The following is a 20,706-nucleotide window of genomic DNA, read 5'->3' on the forward strand; positions in this document are numbered from 1 at the left end:
AAAGTGACCCCAAACTGTAAACATGTTGGAACAATGTCCAATTTTTTTAAAGATTTTATTTATTTATTCATGAGAGACACACAGAGAGGCAGAGACACAGGCAGAGGAAGCAGCAAGCTCCCTGCAGGGAACCTGATGTGGGACGTGATCCCAGGACCCCAGGGTCATGACTTGAGCCAAGGGCAAATGCTCAACCACTGAGCCATTCAGGTGCCCCACAATGAAAGTGGTAGAGAGAAGGGATGAAAAAGATAAATACATAGATGAGTGAAGACCTGAAGCAGGTGAGAAGGAATGGGATCCATTGCACAAGTTGGAGTGTTGGCCTTAGATGTCTACACTGGATAGAAGCAGAGTATAAGGGTATAAATGCATATATGTTGATTTTGTGTTTGGGAAGATATGATATTTTATTCTGATAGTTCTATTTTCTCAGTGCAACTAGGTCATTAGCTGAGAGTGGAGAGAAGGAAGGGGTATTGCAGACTGAAAAAGGTAGGAGATGGTTTCTGAAGATAGAAAAAGGGTGAAGTCACAAAGAAAATGAAATAGGATTGTTTGGCAGCACTAAAAGCCTATTCACATATTTAACAAACAGAGGAATTTAATATGAAATTAGTCAACATGTTTATAGGTTATCCCAACTTTCTTCATGTACTCGTGTTAAAATGTGAAATTTGAGGTAAAGAGGGTCTCAGGAGTACAGATACCAAACAATGAAGGTAATAATGGAGGTAATAATGATGAAATCTTAACTTGGAAAAAGGGAAACCAGTCCCTTTGAGGACTTTATGAACAGTTAAAAGGTCAACTGAAGAATGTTCTGAGTAGTGAAGTTATTGGAGAGTTCATTGTAGAGAGTAAGTTAGATAAATAGGAGGTAATGGTCAGTGTAGAAGGCTCTAAACTGGTAGGACAATGAAAGGAGTGGTTGAGGTAGGATGGAAAACAGAAGTAATAAAGAGGAGTTCAGAGAACTGAAAAGCCAGGATGTTGGATGGATCATCCTTATGGATACTGAAATTTTCAGAAACCCTAGTAGTAGTAGTAGTAGTAGTAGTAGTAGTAGTAGTAGTAGTAGTAAAGAAAAGACAGTAGATCAGGTGATAATCTCATCAAAATATAAAAGAAAATTACAGTCCTAGGTTATTACATGAAGTTGGAATAGTCACTAAGATACTTCAAAAGGCCTGAGAAGAGGCAGGGGAGAAATGAACCATCATCAGAAAGCAGTATTAATGACAGGTAAAATACCCATTCCACATCCAAGACTAGGAATACATGGGGATGATGGGAAATTAAAGGAACCTTACTGACAACAATGTAGAAGTGATTACCATACAATGCTTATATCAACCTCAGAGTAGCATAAGTTTATTTAACCATTCGACAGGGATTCCAAGCAGGGTGTTTAGTTGATAGAGGAAGGTATTAGATGAACATATTATAAGTTAAAGTGTCATAGAATTAAAAGCACAGAATCAATGGGGGGAAGGGAAGGACACAGTATCTGAAAAGGTGTTTACCTCACAAATAAGCTTATTCATCTGTCATTTCTTCTTCATGACTAGGATAGTCCAGTTTATATTCACTTACGCTCAGCTTCACAGCAAGAACAAAGTTTCTCATTTACCTCATTAGATATTTCAACTAAAGCCTCTGATTCTGTCTTCTGCTCAATCCAATCACTTGATCTTAATTATAAAGTGCATTGTTTCTGCACATACATAACAGACTTACCATCTGAGTACCTGCCACCTTCTTGCATTTTAGGTTACTGTACATATTCCAAAATGGAAGCAGGAGAAGCTTCAGGGATCGCAGTAATAGAAACCACAGGCTGCAATTAGTAAAGTTTTAACATAGTTCATGCTCTTAAAAGCTTAAGATCCTGAGCCACAGAAATAGCTTAATTAGTCTCTCAGCTTTCCTCCAAGGTAGGAGGGATACTATCAAGTATTCCTCAATTAAGAGCTGAGGTTCAGAGAAGTCGTGACCCATCTCCTCCCAACTGCATGGTTGCTTTAAGGCAGCAACTGAAGAATCAGCCAGCTAATCTCAACTAACTCTGCTACAAGGACAGTCTGCAGGAAAACTTCCATAAGCTCTGTTCTTTGCCATTAACAGGCTCTATGCCATAAGCTGTTTACCAGTATTAAGTTTAATCATGCAGATTGATCCTATATCATATACCCTTAAAAATAAAAAAGATTATCAGGTACAAGGGTGGTAAGAGACCATCCACATAGGTATTGAAGCTTTGACAATGATATCACAAAAACATCAATAACTAATGTTTGTTGAAAACTAATACTGGACACTTCTGTAAATGCTTTACCTGTATTGACTCTTCTAAATCCTACAATCTTGAGATAGGTATTATCCCCACCTTACATATTAGAAAATTAAGATACAGGGATTTAAGTAATTTGCCCAAGATTTACAGCCAGTTTAGTGGCAGAGTCAGGATTTGAACCTAGTCATTTGGACTCTAGATCCTGCAATTTTAGCCAAGACCTATATTACAGAAAACATACACATACCAGTCTCACCAACTGTATTTGCTTGCAGAAATACTTTCCATAGCTTTCAGGAAGTGTGGGACCACTTTTCAGAGTAAAGACCCTCTGCTCCAAGAGTAGATAATATTCTTGCTTCATTTCACTATATGAGTACTATATGACCTGGAAACAGCTGCAACTCAGAGTAAGTTTGTGCTTGGCAGAAAATTATCTTCTAGTACAGTGGTTCTGAAAGTTTAATGGTCATATTATTCACTTGTCCAGCTTATTAAAAATGCATTTTTATGGAACCAAGCCCCTAGGGTCTCATTCACTAGATCTGGGATTGGGTCCAATAATCCATGCTGTTAACAAGCCTTACCATAACCACCACCACCACCAGCAGTCAAGCTAATAGAAGTGGCTCCCAGACCACATTCTGTCAAGTATTGCTCTCAGAAAAAGACCATTCTAATTATGAGGGAAAGAAGGGTCACATGAGACACTGAAGTTTGGTTCTTCCATAAAACAAGTCAAAACCAAGAACTTTGAGGGCTTTTAAAAGTCAAAGCAACTTAAACCATTGCTACTAAAATGGTAGTAAAGTCAATTTGAGCATGTATCTAGGAATTAGAGAAATGGGTAATAAAACCTCAGATTTCCTCCTTTACTACCTGTGTACCTGGAGAAACTGGGCCTCCATTTTCTCATTTGTAAACCAGGAGTGATAGGTTAGCTTGCAACATATACACAATAATTTATATTTATTCCCACCATATTTCAGAAAGTGAGCACATATCTTTTCTTCCTGCCTGGGATATGTAGACAAGGTTGAAGGTGGGGCAGTTATCTTGCCCTAATGAAGGAAAATGATAGAAGGATCTTGGGTCTAATAGCATCATGGAATGCCATGCCAGCTTGGGACTGCCCATCTGTGAAAGTTTTACCAAGTATATAAAACTCCAAATTTAAGCCACAGTTTCTCAGGTTTCTGATACTCCCCACTGAATGTAAGCACTTTGTGATACAGTGGTATTAGTGTGATTTTATTTGTTCTTTATGCTTTACATTTTTCCAAATTTATAAAGAATCCCTGTGTGAAAAGCCCATAACTTGTTTCCACCCCTCAATTTGTATTACCAATTCATAATACTACAAGACCTTGCCTATGGGTTTCTAAAAGTAATTTTTCCTTTGTAAAGTCATAGACAATGGCAATTTTTAATGATATTAAAGAAAATATGTTTCATATTTTTTCTTAGTGCAGTAGACCAGTAGGTTTACTTCATTCCCATATGCAATTCTATTAGTAAGCTATCAAACAAGGGATTTTTGAGCACTACAGGAAACAGTCATTACTATAAAGCAGTGTAAATTCATTAAGAAGTCCTGCCAAATAAATGGCTTTAGTTAAAAAAAAAAAACATAGGTTTGTGACATTGATGGATTATATATAGATTACAAACATTCCTGAATAAGATGGAGAAATATAGATTTGTAGAAAATGTAGCTAGAAATGTTTCTAATTGTACTATGCCCAAAGAAGACCAGTTAATGAAAGATATTAAGAAAACACAATAGTATCGGTATTTTATCAACATCCTGGAAAAAATACATAAAAGGTTTATCAATTTTGTAAATAAGCTAGGAGGAATAATTATGTGAAAAAAATCAAAATCAAAATCTAATAATCTCACAAAGATAGTTAATGGAGATGAAGAGCTTTCCTTTACAACCAAGAGAATAAAACATCCAAGAGTCTTTCATGAAACCATGCATGCTAGTAGTTGATGAAAAAAAAAAAAAAAAGACAAACTTCTAATAACTGTGTTGAAAGACTAAATAGGTAACAAACCCAGACTAAAATTAACAAAGTCATAATTTTCTGATGAAGCTATATGGTCTTGGTGAATGCCTTTAATCAAAAGTTAATATATTTATAAGCAGATAAGCCACAGCTGGAGCACTGTGTATGGTTTTATGTGCTAGATCTGTGGTTTATATCATCTAAATGCTACCTGGAAACTCAAGCCCTGACAAGACTCTCAAATCAATAGTCTCTACTAGGTAGTTTCCCTTTTACTCTCCCTAGATAGGTAATGTACTACTTAGTGCTGTGGATTTGACTGCAGAGAAAAAGATACCCAAGTTGGAAAGGCTGTAGGAGATAGCAGCAATAAGTACTGCTTACAAATAAGGATATCAGGTATTTCTTCCTTCCCTAATTAGATAAGGAGAAAGAACTATCCCAGAGCAGAAACAAGAAAGAAGGGCAGGATGCTTATGCCGTAAGCCTGCCTACGTGGGTTTGTCATGGCTTTTTTGTTCTCACATCTATGTCACTCCTTTCTCCTGCCTCAGTTCCCTTTCCATTTGCTTTCCAGGTATCAGCAGTTAATGGGGAGGCACTGATGAAAGACTAGAGGAAGTAAAGAGCTAAAGCTAGAGTATTTCTGCTTCTTCCAATTCAGGCAATACCTTCAGCAATGATTCTGGCTCCTTGGGTTTAGCAGCTACCTGATAGGCCTTCTGTCTGCAATTCCATGAAGGCTGCTTTCTCCATGGTTCAAGGCATTACCAGCCTCCTCGTTCTGGTAGCACTATACTTTCTTTCCTGCTTCCCTTTAGCCCAAGTTGGCCTTAAGTTCCTATGTGATCCCCTAGTTGCTCCTTTAGTTCTTTCATCAGCTATGTGAACAATTCCCTGTATTAAATTGCTTCCATTGAGTTAGGTTATGTGGATTATTTTTCCTTGATAGAATCAGACTGTCTCAGTCAGGGTCCATCAGAGTCATTTAGTCAAGTGAGTGATCGAAGGAGAGTAAATTTTTTTGAGACTCTCCAAATTTGAAAATCAGAATGGAGTATAGTTGTGCCTCACTTATGGCTGGGAATTTGAGAGCTACTGCCTCAGAGAGAAAAATAAAATGTGGATGTGTTGAAGGCAATAGAATTAGCAACAGGTTACATCCGAGCCAAAGGAGGCTCGTTATCCCTCCAAGATTTCTGTGGCTGCCAGTGGTATCAAAGAAATGCAAGGGCTCCCAATGGCTACATTGTCACCCATATTTAGTTTTAGACCTTCTACAATGTGACTTCTGCTCCTCTCTAAAACCAGTTCTACAGAGGTTACGGCAATTTTTTTTTTTTAAGATTTTATTTATATATTCATGAGAGTCAGAGAGAGAAGCAGGCTCCATGCTGGGAGCCTGATGTGGGACTCTATCCCAGGAGTCCAGGATCACACCCTGGGCCAAAGGCAGGTGCCAAACCGCTGAGCCACCCAGAAATCCCCGGCAATTTATTTTTAACTCTTTTCCAGTGTTCATTCTATTTGATGCCTTATCAAGGTTTGGCTGGGTAACTACCCTCTCAACCTTCAACTCTAGGTGGTCTCACCCTTCCTTGCTTGCTTGCTTCCTTCCTTGAGAAGTGGGATTTACTTAGATCAATGGAGGTTGTATATTTTGCTCCAATCCCAACTCAACTGCAATGGTGTTTATCTCTTTGGTTTTAAGGACTTCTGTTTTAAATATTTAGGGTTATTGAGTTCCCTTAAGTTTAAAATTTGTAAACATCTTATATACCCTTACAACTGCTTTTTGTCTGATGTGTAGCTACCACAGCTTTATTTTTGTTTAGTATATATCTGGCATATTATAGCCTTTCTGGATAGGACAGTGATTGATTTTCATCTATTCTAATAGTCTCCAGTGATTTTACTGTGTTTATTGAAAGTGCTTAAGTATTTGGTTTTATTCATGCCATTTTGCTTTGTTTACTATTTTAGTGGAGATTTTTTCTAGTTCCTTTTCTCCTTCTGTAAAGGTGTTTTCAGCTATATGATCTATAATCCCATAGAATTAACAGTAAAAGCAAAAACAGGCAAGGATGGAGAGCCCAAAAAAAGGATTAGCTTCCACTAAGGGACTGATTCTATCCTGTAAGATCCTCACAGGATACAGTTATCCCCTGGAACAGTTATCTTTTGGTTAACTTCCAGGGAAGTTAACAGCTGGAAGCTCAGCCACAATTCAAGCCCCTTGCCATAGGAACTTGATCATTGTCACCTGCACAAATTTGTTCCCAAATTCAAGCCAGCTTCTCTCTATTATCTAAAATATCACAAACCTTATCAAACTAGTGTCTCTCATATCTCTGTAATCAAGATATTTTCTTATTACTTGGGCCATGTTCACCTGATTCAAAGAAATACAATGCCCAGTTAAATAAATATGCATTTCAGGTAAGTATGAGTATGTACTATTTGAAATTGGCAACATACCTATCTACTGAAAAAAACTCACCTATGGGTGGGGGGGGGAGATGTAAGTGATTGTGGAGTTAAAAAAAAAAAAAATCAAACAAAATTACCCTTATGTATTACTTAACCACATGAACTCTCCTTTTCTGTTACAATATATTTCACTTTTAACTAACACTATCAAACTTCATTGCCTCTAAGATAAAGCTCCAATCCCTACCATGCTGTATACAGCCTGATTTGCCCCCAGTTCATTCCCCAATATAATTTCTCATCTAATCACATCCCCTTCATACTATATGTGGCCTCCCTCATAGATTCGCTATATGCTGCCCTTATGCTCCCATGCCCAACTCTAACTTGGAGGTGCCTTGGGCTAACTCCTACCTGCCTGATTTAGCCTTACTGCCAATTCTCTTCCTTATCCATAAATGACTCTCACTCAATGCTACCAAAATTTTTATCACCCAAAAGTCTGTTCAGAGTCGGAACATCATGGTCAGATTCTGCAAGTTTGCACAATATGTTATTCCTGAATTTTCAGCCAAGAGCCATAAATTATATTTAAGTCCTATTAAGTCCTATTACTGGAAGAAATACAATTCCCTGAGGGGAAAAAAAAGTATACCTTCCTCTTTAAATTTCTTAGCCACATTGAATATTTTTCACTACTGGCCTCATGTACAAGATTGTTAACTTTGGACTATCATAAACTTACTATTTCCTTCCTTATGTGGCTTTGCACTTGGAGGATCAAATTTCCTGCAATATTAAGGTCTTGGGTGATAGTAAAAGCAGTAAAAGAATATGGTGAAATTAAGTTCTCATTTCTCTTCCCAGATTGCATTGAAAAAAAGATTGCCAGCCTCTTCATCACAAAGCATTAGGTTTGCGGCCAAGATGGACAGAGTAGCAGAAAACCAGAGTAGCATAACGCTGTCCTGAAGTAAGAAATAAAGGAGAAGAAGAGATAGTCCAGCCAAGCTTAAGCAATCATTTATCACTCACTACTTCTCTGAAACCTCAAGATTCCTATTTTATATCCCCATCCCCTTATATCCTGAGTTTAACATCTCTAGGAGTTAGAAGGTAAAAACCTAACCAGACTTTTGCCCAGAGGGGTGTTAACAGTGGTTTTTGATGCTTGGGATGCTAGGAAAACTCGATTTCACATGCAGTAGGAGGTTGAACCTCTATCTTATACCATGTACAAAATCCAGTTCAAAATGGATTAAAGATTCAGGTATTTTTTTTAAGATTTTATTTATTCATGAGAGACACGGAAAGAAAGGCAGAGACACAGGCAGAGGGAGGAGAAGCAGGCTCCATGCAAGGAGCCCAATGTGGGACTCCATCCTGGGAATCTGGGATCATGCCCTGAGCCAAAGGCAGACGCTCAACCGCTGAGCCACCCAGGCATTCCAGATTTAGATATTATATTTAAATCTGCAAAGCCCCTAGAAGAAAACATAGGGGGAAAGCTTCATGACATTCACCAAATAGCAATTGTTTGATAGGACACCAGAAACACAAATAAAAAAAGGCAGATGTGGGGTTATAAACCTAAAATCTTCTGCACAGCAAAACAAACCATCAACAGATTAAAAGGCAACCTATGAAAGAAAATTATAAGTCATGTATCTGCTAAAGGGCTAATATTCAAAATAATAAGCAACTCTTACAACTCCTTAGCAAGACAAAGAACAAATAACTTCATCAAATCATTAAAATGAATTTTTAAACATTTGCAATAAGTATGGCAAAACTGAAGACTTAGGGATTTGGAAGTTCAGACTGAACTCAGGACACAAGAAAAAATGAGAAAGCTTTCAAAAGATCAAGTATATGGAAGATAGCCAGTTGTTGGCACTTATTCTAATAGAAAAATCTTAATAGAGGTAAAACTATTTTGCTAAAATTCATTCATATATGAATTTAAAAAATACTAGCAACCCAGAAATAGAGAAGAATCTCCCAAGCCTATGATTTTTCCATCCAAAAAGTCAGAAAATCTTGAGAAAAAGGAGATATAACTCTTAGATTGGGAATATCCATTAAGATTGAATTCAAAACTCTGGCTGGGCATGCACACATACCCCATATGCACATGAGCACACACCCTAATAGCAGTTCTCTAAACCTGAAATCTAGAAAACATGAAAATGTTACTATTTTTAATAACAAAAACAATCAAGTATCTAAGGTTTAGCTTAAAGAGTATCATGTAGAGCAAACTTTTTAATCTAATAAAGAAGAGGACTATACATGAATATTTCCATAATCACAGGTGATAGTAATCATTATGAAATACTATTTCATCCCACAGGTAATCAAATTGAATGTAACTCCAATCCAAACTCCAGTTGGACTCAAGGAATTCATTTATTCTAAGTGGTCTCTGAAACTAAAGGTGCATGAATAACAGCTTTGAAAAGAAAATGTTATGTTACACTACAGACATGAAGATATACTATAAACACTGAAAAACTAGTATGGTACTTGTATTAGAACAAACTAATGATCTAATGAGATAGAGAGCTGCCAGATTCATTTACTTGAAGGAACTTAGTATGTAAGAAGAAATCACCCCACAAATCAATGGTGAAAGAATGATTTAGACGGATCCTGAAAAACTGGTTCATATAGAGAAAAACTAAGATAAATTCTTATTTAACTGTAAACAAGTGGGATCCAAATGGAATGAAGACCTCAACAGGAAAAGTAAACCAAAGTCAATAAAAGAAAATATGGAATCACATCCTCAAGGCAGAGAGGAATTTCTTAGAATAACAGAAACATATCACATGGATAAAGACTGAATTTTTACCCAGATTAAGAATTTCTATATGGGGTGATTGTGTGATGGGTACTGAGGGGGTGGGGGGGAGGCACTTGATGGGATAAGCACTGGGTGTTATGCTATATGTTGGCAAACTGAACTCCAATTAAAAAAATATACAAAAAAAAAAGAATTTCTATATAAGGTCAAGATGGAAAGAGTTAAACAGATCATAAATTTAAAAACTACATAAGTGCAAACTTAACAAGAGTCTGATATGTTTTAAAATTAAGGCATTCCTATGAATCGCTAAGATTAAAAACTCCAGTGAGGGCAAAGGATAAGAGCAATTTACAGAAAAGGGAACCTGAAAAAGCTAACAAATATATCAATGTATGGTCACACCTAATACTAATCAGAAAAATAGAAATGAAAATAGTGCAGTATCATTTTATGCCTAATAAACCAGGGGGAAATGGTAGATAATGCCAAATGTTCCTGGTGCATGTACAGCTTGCTCTCCAGTATTTCTGTACCAGTGTGGCAGCATTAGATGAATTATTTACTTTCAACTCAAAATTCTATACCTGAGCATACATCACAAAGGAATTCTTCACAGGCCCATTAGGGGACATGTATTAAGAAGTTTATCACAGGGGATCCCTGGGTGGCTCAGAGGTTTAGTGCCTGCCTTCCACCCAGGGTGTGATCCTGTAGTCCGGGATTGAGTCCCACATCAGGTTCCCCGCATGGAGCCAGCTTCTCCTCTGTCCTGTGTCTCTGCCTCTCTCTCTCTCTGTCTCTCATGAATAAATAAAATCAAATCTTAAAAAAAAAAAAAAAAAAAGGAAAAAGAAAAGTTTATCACAGTTCTATTTGTGGTAAGATGGAGCTGAAAGCCATCCAGTTACCTCCCTACTTCCACTCCTGAAAAATGGATACATAATATGTGATACACCACAGTGCTATGAACTAGTTAGACTAGATGTACCCACAAATACAGAGATGGATCCCTAAAAATCAATGTCGAGTAATACTATAAACTTACAAAATACTACAAGCTCATTTATAGAAGTTTAAAATATATAAAGTCTGGAATTTGCTTCAAAATAATCTGGCTAGGGTGGGAATGAATGAAGAGTAGGAAGAGTTATCTGCCCATAAATTTATTACTCAAGCTGGAAAGGAGTATGGAGAGTTAATTGTAATTAATTTTGTATTATTTTTTGAAGTGCTTGTATACAGGGACGCCTGGGTGGCTCAGTGGTTGAGCATCTGCCTTCGGCTCAGGTCATGATCCTGGGGTCCGGGGATCCAGTCCCACATTGGTTCCCAGGCAGTGAGCCTGCTTCTCCCTCTGCTATGTCTCTGCTGGTCTCTCCCCCTCCCTCATAAAATCTTTAAAAATGCTTGTATACAAAACACAAATTTTACAAAAAAAAAAAAAAAAAGAAAAGAAAAAGAAAAAAAGACAAGAAATAAAATATATATAAAACGCATCTGAATGGTTACCTGAGGAAGTGGAAGAGCAGGAAAGAGAGGTGAAAAGAAAAATAAGAGGCTTATGTAGGCCAATGATAATACAGTATACTTCTTGTTGACTAGTGTATTACCATTTTTCACTTTAGAAAAGTTTCTAGGTCTATGGTATTAAAAGGCAGTTGTTTTATGTTCCATTAATTGGTAGCATCACAAAGCAAGCTAAGATGAAACTTAATTTTCCTCAACTCAAAAATTAATTCAGTACCATGACTTTCCCTATAATGAGGCTATTTCCCAAGTGCCTTCTTTAGCACATATTTCACTACTGATTTACTATTACTGCTTAATGTTTATTTATAAGCAATTGATTTATTCTTTTCTCCCACCATAATTTTTAACCTATTAAATATTTGCCCTCTCTTCCTATGTACCTCATCATTTGCATATTTTAAAACCACCATAGCCTCCTTGAACCATACTAAAACAAAGGAGTAGAAAGAATGATTTGTTACAATGAAATGTTGACTATTTTTATTACCCCTTTTTCTAATAGGTCTTTTAGTCTCCAGATTGTATATGCATCACTCAGAGAAATAAACTGAACAATACATATTATCAGGCTCCATTGAATGCAAAACCCATCTGAATAGGATATATCACAAGACTGGTTCCCACTATCTGCAAATGGAAAAAAATAGATACAGTCTAAACACAGCAATTGATCTTTAAGCAAATGTTAAAGTAAAAGCATGGGTTGCAAAAGAGGAAAGGTAGAGAGAATGTAGTATAATAAATGGTTCAAGCTAGGCATTCTCAAATGTTAGCCAGGCATCAAAATCACCTGGAGAGGGTGCTCAATCAGATTGCTGGGGCCCCACCTCCAGAATTCCTGCCTAGGTAAGAACCCCAAAAACACAGTGCTAACAAGTGTTGGTTTTACCAGGTGTTGGTGATGGTGATCCAAGGCTAAGATTCTTACTTTACCCTGCCCATGTCCAGGGCCCAAACTCTTGACCAATAGACCATACTGTGCCTAGTCTACTAAGATGAAGTTTTGCTTAAGGCATTTTTCTACACCACCATGTAAATGTTTAATTTATATGTATATGTAGTAGAGTCTTGAAGAGGATTCACCAATATTCCACTTAAATTAGACTTCCAGAAGCTTCAAACTGTCCAAATATTGTGCCAAACACTTTTAATTTACTGTTTCAAAATGTTTATTAGGGACTAACCATATGACTCGGCACTGTGTGAATTACTGGCACAGCATATGAAGGAAACAATCTCCACCTTCCTGGAGCTTGCACTAAACTACTAAAATCAAAGTTACAACAGGGGCTCCACTAGTCCATATGGTGTCTTCCCATAAATTAAAAAAAAAAAAAAAGTTTCCTATGCAGCAAGTGTAGCACTAGCTACATTTTAATAATTCCTTCACCTGATATTCCTGTTTGAACAAAGACAGGCAGACAGTCACCCTGATATTCCTGTTTAAACAAAGCTCTTAGGCTTAAATTTTATACCTATTTAATATGAAATTCTCAAGCTCAATTACAGGTTTTCAAATTCCATAGCATATTTCAAGGTTTTAGAGGCCTTTGTAAGGTTGGGGTGTGGATAGTAATATCAGGTACAAAGAATGGATAACACTACTCCCTTGTTCATGGGATACATTTATTGTTGTTCCTTGCCAGACTCTTGGGGGCTTTTTCCTCCCTTTGGCATTCCTGGGTGGGCTCAAACCAACAAGACTCTTGTTTTACATTTCTTCTCTTCATCACTAGTTTTTCTCCTTTCCCCTCCCCTACAGAAAGCATAGTATGTTTAACACTGATTATATATATTCAAATGTATGCATGTATGTAGAAATATACAAAGCTACATATAATCCTTTAGATATAATGTATTTTGAAGTTGATCTGTTTCTCAACTGCCAAAAATTATATTATGGTGTAGACTTTGCTGTTTATGTTTCTCATTCAACAAGAGGTTTTTAAGTCCTAACCAAGCAGATGGATGTATAGCTCACTTTTTACTTCTAACTGCTGTACAGTATTCCATGGAGTACAGTATTTTACTCCTAACTGCAGTACAGTATTCCATCTACCCTATTTCATTTTCCAACTCCCCAAGTGATAGATACTTAGGTTACCACCAATGCCCAATTACCTCCAGCAATGTTATAATGTAAATCCTGATACCCACCTTCTACCAGGCTATTTCAGGATGGAATAATAACTACAAAATGAGAAGTAATGGTTGGAAGTTAGTGGAGAAGTAACACAAGACTTAATTTTTCAATGATGTTAGAGATGTGTTGCCAGAGTTGACTTTTTATGTAAGCAAACAACAAAAATGACTCAAGACACTAACAAGAATTGCTTCCACACCAATGTCTTCCTTTAACCATCCAGACTGAACTACCCATAGACTGAAAAGAAACTCAAAATATCAGAGAAAATTAGTTTGCAAATTTAGAAAAGTGGTCAATAGCTGGACAAGCAGACTTTCAGTAGTTGTAGTTTTCCATGGTTCTCAGCACTGCCTATACCTCAGAATCACATACTGAAAAAAATTCAACATTAGAGCTCTAAGCCAGGCTATTTAGATTCCCTAGAACTGACCCAAAATTGCATGTTTAAAAATTTCCCACATAACCCAAATATGCAGTTAGGATTGAGTAAAATCACTGAGCTGACCACTTTAAGTTATAAATACTCACTTTAGATTATCAATCATGATTTCAACAGCAAGAGAAAACATTGCCTCAAGTTGGCATAAATAATAAAGGAATTTATTAACTTACACAGTCAGAAATCCATAACACAGGCAGACTTCTATAAAGGTACACCCATGGTGCAGCCATACATCTCCAAAATTCTGCCAAACTGCTCTCACTGATGTCTTCCACCTTAGTCTGGTAACAAGGCAGTTTGCATCCATTTCAATACTATACATCCCAACACATCCAATAGCTGCTCCTTAAGAGCAATGAGCCTTTCCCAGAAGCCCCAATATATACCCAAAGGTAATTGGCCAGAATTTAGTTCCAACCTAACAATAGTAACTTAATTAACAAGACTAGATGAAGCTGATGGTTCTTAAATTTGGAGGTTGCATTAAAATCACCTGTATAGCTAATTAAACTACAGATCACTGAGTCCCACCCCCAGTTTCTTATTAAGTACTTTTAGGCTAGAGCCCAAGTGTTTTCATACTCATTTGCCAAGTTATGATGATTTTGATGCACTTTGAGAACCACTGCCTAGAGCAGCTTTCTCTAAAATATATGGCTTTGTATTAGTAAACATCTATGATTATTTAAATATGTCCACAAATTATAAAACTCCCTTCAATACGTGGACTCTAACTCCCCTTTTCTATGACCTAGACTTAATGGCTTACTTCTAAAAAGTAGCATAAAGTGAAAGTGATGGTCTATGACGTAAATAGTAGGTCATAAGACAATTTTCAGCTTCCATCTTGGTCTATCTTGCTCTGGAATCATTCACTCTGAAGGAAACAAATGGCCATGTCATTAGGACACTCTAAAGAATCCCACATGGTAAAGATCTGAGGTCTCCAGCCAACAGTCATGTGAGTGAGCCCTTTTGCCCATGGATCTTCCAGCTCCAAACAAGTCATCAAATGACCACAACCCTTGCTATTATCCTGACTGCAAACTCATGAGAGATCCTAAGCCAGAACCTCCCATATCAGCTGCTCCTAAATTCCTGACCCACAGAAACTATAAGATTATAAATGTTGTTGTAATCCACTAAATTTTGAGGATATTTTGTTATGCAAAAATAGATAATACAATAAGTAGGCAAATTGGAAAGAGGAAAAAGAAAAAACATCTTGAGCAACCGAACTGTCTTGTTTAACTCGCTTCAGTTAATGAAGGTTTAGTGTAAAAACAAACATACCAATAAGCTCAGGAAATCTAAACTTAATTTTAAGGCACAACAAGAACTTAAAGGTCTTTCTATATCCAAGGAAACTCTACAAATCTCACATCTGGAGCTTAGAGATCTTTATTATAGTGAAGTTCTATTTTACATCTTTGTTGTTGTTAATCTCATAATCTCCACTTCCCTCATTCTAATTTGTGCCTCCCTCACAGTTTCTTAGACTCTTATTGCTACTTAGAGTGTTGTCTCTGGAACAGCATTATTAGTTTTCACCTGGAAGTTTCTTAGAAACTTTCGGCCCCATCTCAGGCCTACTACATCAGAATCAGCATTTAAGTTTGAGAAATAATGCTGATAGCATGACCATTAGACTTAAACTCCTACCTCTCACTGCAGTGGTTCCCAAATTTTGATGCACCTTGTAATAACCTGATATCTTTTAAAAATACTAATGCCTGGCTGCCACCCTAGGCATTCTGATTGGATGTATATAAGGCAAGGCAGGTCACTGGAGTTTTTAAAGCCTCCAGGTAATTCTAATGCCTAATAAAATCTGGGAACTACTAGCTTAAAACTTTCTTTTGTTGGTATTTTCCAATTAAATTTTAAAGCGATGTAGTACCTGGGTACTCAGTGTTTGAGTGACTGAATGGCTCAAGGGTTGAGCTTCTGCCTTCAGCTCAGTGTGTGATCCCAGGGTCCTGGGATGAAGTCCCGCATCTGGCTCCCCACAGGAAGCCTGCTTCTCCCTCTGCCTATGTATCTGCCTCTCTGTGTGTCTCTCATGAATAAATAAATAAAATCTTTTTAAAAATTCAAAAATGAGAGCACTTGATTAACCCATATTTTTGTTTTGTTGATTTTTTTTAAATTTAAATTTTAGGTAGTTAACATACAGTGCAATATTGGTTTCTGAAGTAGAATTCAGTGATTCATTACTTACATACAACACCCAGTGCTCCTCATAACCAGCACACTCCTTAATACCCAATACTCATCTAGCCCATCCTCCACTCATCTCCCTCCATCAACCCTCAGTTTGTTCTCTGTTGTCTCTTATAGCTTATTTCCCTCTCTCCATTTTTTCTTCCCCCCCTTCCCATATGTTCATCTGTTTTCTTTCTTAAATTCCACAGATGAGTGAGGTCATATGGCATTTGTCTTTCTCTTATTTCACCTAGCATAATACACTCTAGCTCCATCTATGTCATTGCAAATGGCAAGATTTCATTCTTTCTGATGGCTGAGTAATATTCCATTTTAGATATAGTGTGTGTGTGTGTGTGTGTGTGTGTGTGTGTATGATTTCTTCTTTATCCATTCATCAATTGATGGACATTTAGGCTCTCTCCATAGTTTCGCTATTGTTGATAATGCTGCTGTAAACACTGAGGTGAAGGTGTCCCTTCAAATAACTATGTTTGTATCCTTTGGGTAAATACCTGGTAGTGCAATTGCTGGATTATAGGGTAGTTCTATTTTCACTCCTTGAGGAACCTCCATACCATTTTCCAGAATAGCTGTACTAGTTTGCATTACCCCCAACAGTGCAAAAGGGTTTTCCTTCCTCTGCATCTTTCCTACTACCTATTTCTTTTGTTCTTTTGTTGGTGATTTTAGCCATCCTTACAGGTATGAGATGGTATCTCATTGTGGTTTTATGTTTCCCTGATGATGAATAATGTTGAGCATCATTTCATGTGACTTTTAGCCCATCTGTATGTCTTTTTTGAAAAAGTTTCTCTTCATGTCTTCTGCCCGTTTCTTAACTGGGTTATATGGTTTTTGGATGTTGAGTTTGATAAGTTCTTTGTAGATTTTGGATACTAACCTTTTATCAGATGTCATTTGCAAATACCTTCTCCCAGTTGATAGACTGCCTTTTAGTTTTGTTGATTGTTTCCTTTGCTGTACAGAAGGCTTTTATCTTGATGAAGTTCCAGTAAGTCATTTTTGCTTTTGTTTTCCTTGTCTGTGGTGATGTGTCTAGTAAGAAGTTGCTGTGGCTGAGGTCAAAGAGGCTCTGCTTGTGTTCTCCTCTAGGATCTTGATAGTTTTCTATCTCACATTAAGGTCTTTCATCCATTTTGAACTTATTTTGTGTATGGTGTAAGAATGTGGTCCACTTTCATTCTTCTGTGTTGCTGTCCAGTTTTATACAACTATATGATGGGAGTTTAACCATCCTATAAATTGACTAATTTTAACCCAACCAATTGTGGGGGAAAGAGTGAATATTGCAGGATCATATGATCCTAAAATAACCACTGCTGCTCACAAAGACTGTAGGGAACGCAGTTTCCTTTAGTGCAGTGCTTCTTAATCTTGGCTGCACATTAGAATAACCTAAAGAGCTGGAAACTCTGTGTCTACAAAACAATTCATTCAGAATCTCTGGGTGAGAACCAAGAAACGATGATGTTAATCTGCCCAGATGATTCCAATTTGCAACCAACACTGAAAAATACTTCTGAAATAAACAGTGGGAATAGCAGTGGGCATGTCTGTATAAACAGTATGCCAGAATAAATACAAATCACAATTATGCTGGCTTTAAAATCATAGCTATTTAATTTATTTATGGTCTAAACCTAAAATCAGTGGAGTGAATGGTAACATCATGTAAGGGAAAGAACATAGTTGACTAACTCTCTGGTTCAGTGTGTTTGGGCAAGTCTTTAGTTTGATCAACTTCAGTCTCCTCATTTCTAAAATGGAGATAAAACCAAACCAACTAACTCAAAGTGTTTTAAGAATAGTAAATATCATAATATACATAAAACACCATAGACATTGTAGGTCATCAACTTTATATGCTTCCTCTTCCATGAATTAAGGTATATTTTCTTTTAAAAGGTATGATTCTGGGAAGGATTGGATGTAAACCTCACACCTATCCCATTGAGTAGGAGAGTACTATTGTTATTACAGTTTGACAAGTGAGAAAATTTAAGCTAAAAAATGTTAAGTAATGAGTAATAAAACTGAGATAGAAAAAACACAGGTTATCTATTCCAAAGCCCAAATTCTTAAACAGCCCACTACCAGCTCTCTAAAATAGCTACCTTCTTCCTTATCATCTTTGATAGAAATATTGGTGTGCATACAGGGTGGAAATGAAGTATTGAGAAGGAAGAATATAGTGTCTGTAATGATGTGGTGTGGTACATGTGCTACCAGTATCCTGATAATTGTCCTTCTCATTTTCTCCCCTCAGGCCAAGTTGTCAACTGCAGAGCTCTCAGTCCTGTCCTAGAAGGGTCACAATGCAATTCTTCAAAGGTGATACTGTCAGTATACTTCTGAAAAATCACCAGAATGTGCTTATTTTTTTTCATACACAATTCTTGCCTACATAACCATAACAGAGTCTGTACTTTCATAGACTAAGAAATGTAAGATATACAAACTTATAAATCACCATGTCCAATTAACCCTCTACTCTCCCTGTCTTTCAATTTGATCCAAGTTATCTATCCTTCAAAAGGCAATTACAATAGTCACCTGATTTTTTGAGTGTATGCCTTTTCTTGTTTATACTGCTATCTTACTATAGTTCATTCATTCATTAGCCAACATGCTTTTCAGTTTAACTAAATTTCATTTGTACTTCTTTGCATCCTTTCAACATGCTCATCCCTATATAACCTTTCAGTTTAAGACATGTGCAGAAAAGATATCTATCCAAACTTAGGTACAGATTTAAACATCAGAACTGGAGCAAACCCAAATCCTAAATTTAAGTTAAAGTTTGTCTTCTGCATACTTCACTTACTCTTTTTAGTTTCTAGGACCTCTCACTACTCAGGCCTTTTTACATTCTCTTTCTCTAACAAATGTAACCATCCCATAATAAAGTCTCTTGGTTTTCTGCTAAATAACAATAATCTCCTCTCTTCTCTAGTTATCATTTTATTACTCTCAACTGGACCATTACCACTGGCATACAAGCATATTCAAATATTTCACATCTTTTAAAAAAATCTTCCTTGAGAAGTCCCTGAGTGGCACAGTCAGTTAAGCATCAGACTCTTAGTTTCAGCTCAGGTCATGATCTCAGAGTCACAAGATCGAGCCCCACATGGGGCTCTGAGCTCAGCATGGACTCTGCTGAGATTCTCTCTCTCTCTCTCTCTCTCTCTCCATCTCTCCTAAACAAATGAATCTTTTAAAAAAATATTCCTTGAGCCCATAGTTTGAAGAGGTCATTGAAAGGATATGACAGCTGATTGACCCCAAGCAGGACTGAGGCAATCAGAGACTCCTTGCTCACTTCCTTGTCCTTGGAATATGCATTTCACTTGCTTTCCCTGCACTAGAGGCTGACTATGGACACAGCCTTTAGAGAATAAAGTGTTATTGAGATCATCTGGATATATTATGTGACTGAACCCAGGTTAAGGCTTCCACATAAACTTTAAGATTCTGGCAGGAGGGTGCAGGGATCTATTCATCTTGCAGCTCCCCAAAACAAGGCTTATAAACAAATTCCCTTGCTTATTAAAACCTGCCACCTACTGATCTGGAGTGTTCTGCCATTCCATGTAAGAGGGACAGTGTGCAAACCAATACCCATATTAACTTACAGCTACTATCTCATTTTTGACCCCCTTTACAATAAAATTAATCTAGAGTTGTCCATAGTTATTCGTACTTTCTCACTATCTACTCTCTCTGAAACCACTCCTAACAAATTTGCATCCCCATCATTCCACTGAAAGAACTCTTGTCAAAATTATCGCCTATACTGCTTTTGCCAAATTCCATGGGCAATTCTCTGCTTTCATCTTCCTCAGTCTCTCAGCAGCATTCTGCAATGTTATTATCTCTTTCCTGAAACTCATTCTTACCTTGGCTTCTGTGACACCAGATTCCATGTTTTCTTCTATCGGTTTTTCTTTCATAGTCTCCTTTCTTGAGTCTTGTTCCTCTGCTGAAAGACATTATTATGCAGTTACACAACTTGGAATACTATTATCATGACTCTGAATACCATCTCAGTGCTAAGCATTCCCAAATTTACATCTCCAATGCTGAACTTTCTGCAAGTTCATACCTGCTTATCTACTTGCAAATACGCAAGCTGTTCGTTCACTTAATGTGTCCTGTATGTTTAATAGACATCTCAAATTTAACATGTCCAACACAGAAATTGATTTTCAATCCCCAAACCTACTCCTCTGCAAACTTCCCTACCTCACCTGTTCTTGACTCCTTAACTCTTGGTCTTTTTTTTTTTAACTTAAAATCAGTTAATTAACATATAGTATGTTATCAGTTTCAGGTGTAGAGTTTAGTGATTTATCAGTTGCATATAACTCCCAGGGCTCATTACCTCAAGTGCTCTCCTAATGCCTGTCACCCAGTTACCCCATTCCCCTACCGACCTCCTCTCCAGCAAGCCTGTTTCCTATAGTTAAGAATCTCTTATGGTTTGTCTCCCTCTCTGATTTCATCTTATTTTATTTTTCCTTCCCTCCCCCATGTTTATCTGTTTTGTTTCTTAAATTCCACATGAATGAAATCATATGATGTTTGTCTATCTCTGACTGATAAGAATCAGTCAGATATTTATCACTTAGTATATAATACCTTCTAGTTCCATCATTGCAAATGGCAGGATTTCATTCTTGTTGATGGCTGAGTAATATTCCATTATAAACATATGCCACATCTTCTTTATTCATTCATCTGTTGATAGACACTTAGGCTCTTTCCATAGTTTTGGCTATTGTGGACATTACTGCTCTAAACATTAGGGTG

General features: G+C 37.0%; 1 long non-coding RNA gene across 1 annotated transcript in view; it reads left to right on the forward strand.

Moving 5' to 3' along the window:
* Window positions 1-20,706, forward strand: part of LOC102152774 — a 61,354-nt gene that overhangs the window by 16,604 nt on the left and 24,044 nt on the right. The window contains exon 2 of the long non-coding RNA XR_005381685.1: window positions 18,161-18,225. This is a non-coding gene — a long non-coding RNA (uncharacterized LOC102152774). The remainder of the gene's footprint in view (window positions 1-18,160; window positions 18,226-20,706) is intronic.

Source organism: Canis lupus, chromosome 30 (genome assembly GCF_011100685.1).
Source record: "Canis lupus familiaris isolate Mischka breed German Shepherd chromosome 30, alternate assembly UU_Cfam_GSD_1.0, whole genome shotgun sequence".
Taxonomy (NCBI): domain Eukaryota; kingdom Metazoa; phylum Chordata; class Mammalia; order Carnivora; family Canidae; genus Canis; species Canis lupus.